Below are 9,135 nucleotides of genomic sequence, written 5' to 3'. Positions count from 1 at the left end.
TGTGTTTGGGGGTGGTTTTGTGCTAGAGGGTCACTTAGGTGGCTAATGTGTTACTTTGGATTCGGGTTGGTCCGTTCCGGTCGCGTTTTGGGTGTCACACATGCTCCTTGGACTATGTATGACTTTGCTAAGCCCCACTCTGATTACGGATGAATTGTGTATTGTCAGACTGATTATTGCTGCAAACAATTTTGAGATTAAGTTGAGCACAATTCAAATGGTGTAACAATATATTCAGTTTGATGGGTTACAAGATGAAAATCTGAATGCTAATTTAGCTAACTTTTTGGAGATCCACGACACATTCAAGATTAATGGTGTTACTAATGATGTCGCATGCTTACGGTTGTTCCCATTCTCTTTTAGGAGCAACGCAAAATAGTGGTTGAATTCATTTCCACGGGGTTCCATTACAACTTGGGCTCAGATGATTAAGAAGTTTCTATTAAAGTGTTTTCCACCGGCCAAAACAACTAAGTTGAGGAATGACATCTCTTCTTTTGCACAACTCAAGCTTAAGACATTGTATGATGCATGAGAGAGATTTAAGGATCTTCTGAGAAGGTGCCCTTATCATGGGTTACCTTTGTGGCTTCAAGTCCAAACATTTTACAATGGTTTGAACCCCTCGACTAGACAAATAATTGATGCAGCAGCTGGTAGAACACTTAATAATAAGACACTTGAGGCAACCTAAGAATTTATTGAAAACATGACACAGAATAACTATCAGTGGAAAGTTATGAGAACAAAGTCTACTAAGGCAGCCGATTTTTTTAATATAGATGCAGTTGTTATGTTGACAAGTTAGGTGGAAGCACTAAGTAAGAAAATTGACGGTTTGAGTATGGCTAAGTAGATGAATTCAATAATGCAATGTGATGCGACTGGAGTGAGGATGATAAATTCAGAATGTATACCCTTCAATTCTAACATGGAGCATGAGCAAGTCAAATTTATGGGTAACAATTCTAGACCTAAGAATAACCCCTATAGCAATAATTATAATCTAGGATGGAGGAATCATTTGAACATCTCTTGGAGTGGTCAAAGAAATCAAAGGTCACAACCCTTTCGAGTTTTCAGTAGCCTTATCAGCAAGAAGAGAAGCTGAATCTTGAAGAGATGTTAATGAAATTTAGTTCAGTGTCAAAAACTAGATTCCAGAACACTGAGACAACTTTGAGGAATCAACAAACCTCTATTCAAAGACTCGAGAATCAAATCAGTCAGTTTGCTAAATATGTTTCAGAGAAACAAAAATGTATTTTACCTAATAACACTGAAACCAACACAAAGGAGCAAGTCCATGCAATCACTGTACGAAGTGGAAAGGTCTTAGTTGAGCCTGACAAGAAGTTGAATCTAAAACCTGTCCACTATGGAGCTCAATAAGGAGTGCTCGGTCATTCTCTAAAACAAAATACCTACCAAACTTAAAGATCCAGGGAGTTTTACTATCATTTGTTTCATTGGTAGCTTAAATGTTGAAAAAGCTTTGGCTGATTTGGGTGCTAGTATAAATTTTATGTCTTATAAAATGTTCAAACAACTTGGTCTCGGGGAAGCAAAACCCACTAGAATGAGTATTCAACTAACTGTCAAATCAATTAAGTATCCTAGGGGCATTATTGAAGATGTACTTGTTAAAGTGGATAAATTTATATTCCTTGTTGATTTTGTTATATTGGACATGGATGAGGATATTGAGCTACCCATGATCTTAGGTCGACCTTTTTTAGCCACTGCTAGAACCGTTATTGATGTAGGTAATTGTGAACTTGTGTTAAGGGTAGATGATGAAGAGGTTATTCTTTAAGCATGTGACGTTGTGAGAGTTTTTAGTGAGCCAGATGATACTCATTATTCTATTAATGTTAGTAATCATGCGGCTCAACATTTTTTGTAGAAAATCACTTACGAATACATGTTAAAACTGTATCATTTTCAATGTGATAAAAATCAAGGGACGAGTGGAAAACGGATGGGGCAGCTTGAAGAATTAGATGGACCAAAGGCTTATGAGAAACTGAGAATGCTCAAAGAGGTAACAAAGCGACACCATGGTGTGCATTTAAAAAGGATGAACCAATTCAAAGTTGGAGACAAAGTGTTGCTGGACAATTTAGATCCATTGATGTGCCCTAAAGAGCTTAAGTCAAGATGGTCGAATCCATTTTTGATAGAAAACGTATTCCCATACGAAACCATTAAGGTAACACACCCTGATTACAACACATTTAGGGTAAATAATCATCGCCTCAAACTTTATTTTGGTGGTGATATTGATAAAAATAGAGAGGAGATTTGGCTCCAAAATCTGACTTAACCGTGAGCTTGAAAAGGAAAGTCAAGCTTAGACTTTAAATAAGCACTCCTTCAGAGGCAACTTGAGTGTATTTTTATTTTATTTTAATTATGTTGCGTACTTAGTACACTTTTTTTATTACTTAAAAATTTTGAAAAAAAGAAGAAATAAATTTATTAAAAAATAAAAAATATTTTTTTTTAAAAAGGTGGACCACACGATCTAGGGTAATCCACGTGGCTTGGTGACATAGTCATGTCATGGATCGTTTGACTACTGGAGCAAAATTTTTTAAAAAAATTTTGACCCACACGGTTTAAGTGAAGTCACACGGCCTGGCGACACGATCGCATAACCCACACACCGATGTACACGAGCGAAGGAGAAGCGAATGACAACAACACATGATATAGGTGATGATACATGGCTTGGCAACACGGCCGTGTGGAGCACACAGCCTAGCCACATGGGCGTGTCATAGGCCGTGTGAACACTTGAGCAATTTTTTAAAATTTTCTAATAAGCCACACAGCCTCAGAGAAATACACGACTTTACCGCACGGCCGTGTGGCTCACATGGTCTAACACATGATCGTGCACCCTTTTTTAATTCTAGGGGGTTTTCAATTTGTTTTCCTTTGTTCCTTCCCCCTCTTACCACCATGGGTACCTACCCACCTAACTATCATCTCTTTTTGTTTATTTTATTTATTATTATATTAGTTTTACTATATTTCTATTATTATCATTATTAGTATTATTATTTTCATTTTTATTTTGCTAAGTTGATTATTAAAATAGTATTAGATTTTTTGTTATTTTCTTTTGAATTATTTAGATTTTATGTTTTATTTATTTTTTATTTCTATTTTTACTTTTATTTTTCTCTGTTATTTGTTTTTATTTTATTTTTTAGACTTCTATGTTTTGTTTTATTTTATCATGTATTTTACTGTTATTATTTTGTTGACTATTTTCTATTTTTTTGTCACCTCTTTATCTTATTTTATTTTTGTCTATCTTATTTTTAAGGTGCTTGGAACCATGTACTTAATTTAGAATCTCGTGTGATTCCGAATTTCACTATTCCGGTGAAATCATCCAAATTCAAGACAATTTTAGTTCTCTCCCTTCTTTATGATTTTTTTTGCTCATTTTGTTTACATCTATTTGTACATTGAGGGTAATGTACATCTTAAGTGTGGGGAAAATATTTATATGTTTATGTGATATAGTATCTTTATTTTTGCTTGTGTTTAAGTAATTTTATCAAACCTATCATTAAAGTTACTTTTTTCAATTTGGAGTTTTTAGTGATTCTATTTTGGAATAATTTATGGATTTTTGTGTATTGTTTGATATATATTTTAAGACACGAGAGAGTCAAGCATGATAAGTTTTATTTCAGAAATTATTATTTTAGGTTGTCTCCTTGAATTGAAGAATTATATTGAAATTTTAGATTTGTAAGTTTGACATCAAAACCATAATTTTTTGTGTGCTTTTGAGTCTATAAGCATATATTTATTCATACTCATATTATTTTTGGTTGTGAGTATGTCAACTTGATTTGTTATTCTAAAACTTTCTTCGGTTGTACATGTCGAGAGCACATTAGTGATTTGATATATTGAGTTGATAAAGGCACTTAGGATTTAACCCACCTAACCTTTAATTAGCTTACCTGTTGAATTAACCCTGTTGATCCTAACACATTACTTTTTCTAACCCATTTATGTTAACCTGCAACCCATATATATGTTGTAAAATTATTATTATTTTTTACTCCCTCTTTATCAAGATTTGATTTGGTTAATTGTCGAACTATGTTTCATCATTTGTATTGCTGAATTTTTTTTTCAAAAAAGAAATATATATATAGAAAAAATTTTGATTGAGCTTGAATCGTTAGTTTCATATTCTGTTGAAAAGCTCATTTCCTTTATTTATTTATTGTTGATGTAAACTTTTTTAATTCAACAACTAATTTTTCTTGGTTTGGCAACTTATCAACTCGACTTTGAAAAGACCTCTTGATTGGTGTATCATCTCAACTTTTATTGTGGTTGAGATTTGATTTTCCAACAAGCCTATGGTAATAACATTTCTCGTTCGACTGTTGAGTGCATATTACTTGAACCTCAAAAACTTTGAGTGCTTTGAGTGAATCTTAGTAAGGGTGTTAAGTATTGTTGAGTTTGGATTTCAGGTAATTATTGAAATAAGGAGATGCCTATGTTTTTTCTGCTTTAAAATATTCTACTTAGTTTGTTGTTATTCTTCAGTGTCATTTTAGTTTGAATTTCCAATGCATGGTTATCTGTGGATTATCCTAAAACATTATCGGTGAAAATACTAAATTGAGGGAAGTTAACTTGAATGTAGGTTGAGGATTTTGCTTGAAGACAATCAAATGCTTAAGTGTGGGATATTTGATAAATGCTAAAAGTAATATGTTTTAATCTCATTCTTAAAGGATTTTTGGGTGACTATTCGATGTTAATTGTGAATTTTATGCTCATGATCTTTTAAATTCATGTTTTTATACTTAATAGAGCATTTGGGAGCAAAATGAGTGAAAAACGAGCGAAAATCAGAAAATCAGAGCAAGCTATAGGAGTCACATGAGCTGACTCATTCCACACGTCCTAGACACATGGCCGTGTGACACTCATTCCACACGTCCTGCACAGATTTACACTCTGAATAGTAGAAAAGCATGACTTTTAGGTTTTTTAAGCTTTCTAAGACGTATATATGAAAAAAATAAGAAGATAGGAGTGAGTTGTCATAGAATATTCAAGAAAACAACTCGAAAAACACCATTGAAGCCGATTCTGAAGCATATTTCCATCAAGATTGAAGATTCTCTGTCGATTTCTTAGGAGATTGTCATGAGTTCCTTTGTTTATTTCAGTTATATTGTATCGTGGATGTTTCTATTTTCAAGCATGAACTAACTTTCTAAATACCTAGGGGAGATTTACCCTATGATAGATTCCATCATTTGATTTTTATTTTACGCAGTAAATACTTAGTTTCTTGTCCTCAATTATGAGTGCTTAATTCTTGGTTTAAGATTTCTAGATTATTTATCCATATTTGATGTGCTTAAATCGGAGGTTGAATAGACCTTGTGTAAGAGTAGATCTTGCATAATTGAGTGAAGTTACATGCAATCCTAGAAATAGGATGACATAAATCTATCAGATTAGAGACAAATCTTGTAACACCCCTTACCCGAGACCGTTGCCGGAGTCGAGCACGAGGTGTTACCTGACTTAACTTACTAGTTCGGAGCATAAAAAAAAGTTTCTTTTAAAATTAATTCACTCACATTCAATCAATATGTTCCTAAAAGAACTCTCGAGACCGTAAAACATGCAACAGAAATGGTTCGGGTCCCAACCGGGAACATTAAAAATTTTCCGATTACTTAAACAAATAAAAATAATTTATTTCACTATTCACAATAAAACTGTCCACCTGCGTAGCAGTCACTAAATTAATTATAACTCGAGTTATAAAACTTGAAATTTATATCTATAAATTTTTTCTGAAACTAGACTCATATACTTTCTTACCATAAAATTTTCAGAATTTTTGGGTTGGCCGATTAGTACAGTTTATTAGTTAAAGTCCCCCTGTTTCACTATTCGACAGTCCTAACCTCTGATCACTAAAAATTAATTATCTCATTTTATAGACTTCATATGGTGCTACCACTTGTTTCTAATGAAAATAGACTCAATAAGGAATCAAATCATATAAATTATAACTTCTAATTTTTTCTATAAAAGTTTTAATGATTTTCTAAAGTCAGAATAGGGGACTTCGGAATCCATTCTGACCCTGTCTCACTAAAATACAAATATCTCAGAATATAATATTTCTTTACCCACATTGTTATTTTTATATGAAAATAGACTCGATAAGATTTAATTTTATATATCATTCACTCTCTAATTCATTTTATACTATCCTTGGTGATTTTTTAAAGTCACATCACTACTGCTGTCCCAAAACTGTTTCATTGCAAATTTTTACTCTTTCATAATTTCTAGGTATAAACTATCACCTAGGCATTCATAATACCAAACATATTCTTACTTAGCCATTTTAATAGCTAAACATTATCACATATTTACACATCATCCTTTAGCAATAGCATAAGGACATACATTCAAAATGACTAAGTCCCTATACATGCCATAGCTCAAACATTGATCATCATAAAATATCGAGTTGTTGTTGTTGATATTGTGAGCATTCTCCGACGTCTTTAAGATCCCCGAATTAGCTTTGCAATACTATAAAAGAAAGAAAATAAAGGAAGTAAGCATAAAGCTTAGTAAGTTTACAAGCAAATAAATAACAACATTTAACACAAATAAATATACTCAAGTGTCATGATCTTTAATTTCCTCTTTACTTAATCTCTTACTCGTTCACTTACTTGTTTACTTAGATAACTCATGATTATAACTTACTCTTCTCTTGCTGAAATGTTGGTTCTCAATTGATAACATAATATGTTCTTAACTCTTATAACTCACCTGAATTTGCTATTTATGCTTTTACCTGAACTTTCATGGAACATAATTTGTTTACTAGCTCGTTGAGTCACATTGGAATAATAAGGATACTTGGGTCTCTTTTCTGATAATAACATGCCAAAGCCATGTCCTAGACATGGTCTTACATGGGATGTTTCTTGTACTACCAATGTCATATCCCAGATATGATCTTACATGGGAATTCTCATATCGGTGCCCATGCCATGTCCCAGACATGGTCTTACGGGGGACCTCTCATCTCAGTGCCAACGCCATGTCCCAGACATGGTCTTACATGGGACCTCTCATCTCGGTGCCAACGCCATGTCCCAGACATGGTATTATATGGGACCTCTCATAATCTCAATGATGCCAATGCCATGTCCCAGACATGGTCTTACATGGGATCTTTTTACCCAAATGTCATGACATTTGTATCCGATACATTCCAAAAGTTTCAACGGGACTTTTTAATACTAATTCTCTATTGTCTCATACTTGAGTCAACATCAAATAAATTCATGAAATAAATATATAATTGCTAGAAAATAACAGCATTAATAATAATTATGAAATATTACATTTATTTACCGTAAACATACATCGGTACAAAATTTGACCAAATATAGCAACTTAGTCCTCTATCTTTTTCTTTCCCCAATCTAACTCCGAATTTCGTTCTTCTTGATCTATAATAGAAAATTTAACTTATTTAATACTCAAATTCATCAAAAAAATCCTTGACTCGAACTTTGGAAAAATTATGATTTTGCCCCTAAACTTTTACATAATTACACTTTTGCCCCAAAGCTCGAAAATTAAAATTCATCCCCTATTCTTATGTTTTATGACATGCTGAACATTTTTCCAATTCTATGGAAGCATCAAATTCTCACTCTAACATGTACTTATGAACATTAGGTGTTTTTACCGATTATGTCGTTTTACTCGTTTTCACTTAAAATCACTTAGCAAAATTTGTTTAACATAATTTCAAGCTTCATATTCTACCATAAAACATCAAAATAAACACATTTCACCTATGGGTATTTTTTCCAAATATAAACCCTAGGTTAAATTATTGCTAGAATAAGCTAAATCAAGTTACCAAGACTCTAAAAACATAAATAACATTAAAAACGGGGCTTGGAATCACTTACTATGGAGCTTGGAAGCTTGAAAACCCTAACTATGTCTTCTCCCTTGCTATTTTCGTTCACCATGGAGAAGATGAGCACATTTTTCCATCTTTTTCCCTTTTTAATTCTTTTTATTACTAAATTACCAAATTGCCCCTAACTTAAAAATTTCCTATTTCACTTATCTCATGTCCATTTTTGTCTACCAACTTAACCAATGGTCTAATTACCATATAAGGGCCTCCAATTTAAAGTTTCATAACAATTGGACACCTTTAACATGTAGAACTCAACTTTTGCACTTTTTACAATTTAGTCCTTTTGACTAAATTGAGTGCCCAAACGTCAAAATTTTCGAACGAAATTTTCAAAAAATCATTCCGTGAAATCGTAAACCATAAAAATATAAGAAAAATAAATTTTTCCTAATCAGATTTGTGGTCCCAAAATCACTGTTCCGACTAGGCCCGAAATCGGGATGTTACAAATCTAATAAGGGAATCCATAGAATGCAATAATAGGGATTTTAATTAGAAAGAAATTTCAATTAATCAACCTAAATTCAGTTGCTCTTATGCTCAAAAGAGACATTCGCATAATTTAGGGATTTCTATGGATTAAGATACTAAGTAAAAAAATTGCATAAATTTAAATTGATGGTGACAGATGAAATCTAGGAGAATTCTTTCCTGGCTATTATTTCCCATCTTGGTTGTTAATCATTTAGTTTTCTAATTTGTTCTTTTTCATGTTCGTTATTTAATTAAATTATTTCATGTTATTTTTAATCAATCACTTGAAGTATCCGATTACATAATAGAAAGACAATAATTACTAGTCTTTTTAGTCTTCGTGGGAATGATATCTTTGCTCACCGTAGCTATACTATTAATTGATAAGTGGACTCGCCTTAGTCAAATTTTTAGTTAGTTCACGATGCATCAACCCTCACCTTTCATGAAGGAATGAAGTACATTAGATTTTTTTTTAGATCTAGACCAATGAACTACTTCTCGAGGAAGGAGGAGGAAAAACTCGTCTTGTGATTCCTGATTACCTAAATATACAATATTTGTCCCTATGGAAACTTGAATCGCGTCACAATCTTACTCTACTTGCCATATGGGTGGTT

At 32.7% G+C, this 9,135-nt stretch overlaps 1 non-coding gene across 1 annotated transcript; it reads right to left on the bottom strand.

Annotated features, from left to right (window-relative positions):
* Positions 1 to 475: 475 nt before the first annotated feature.
* On the bottom strand, positions 476 to 582 carry LOC121225831 (small nucleolar RNA R71). Its single transcript, XR_005923735.1, has one exon. It is a non-coding gene; the product is annotated as a small nucleolar RNA R71 (small nucleolar RNA).
* Positions 583 to 9,135: the final 8,553 nt, after the last annotated feature.

Source organism: Gossypium hirsutum, chromosome D13, assembly GCF_007990345.1.
Source record: "Gossypium hirsutum isolate 1008001.06 chromosome D13, Gossypium_hirsutum_v2.1, whole genome shotgun sequence".
Taxonomy (NCBI): Eukaryota; Viridiplantae; Streptophyta; class Magnoliopsida; order Malvales; family Malvaceae; genus Gossypium; species Gossypium hirsutum.
This window is presented reverse-complemented; position numbering and strand designations above follow the sequence as displayed.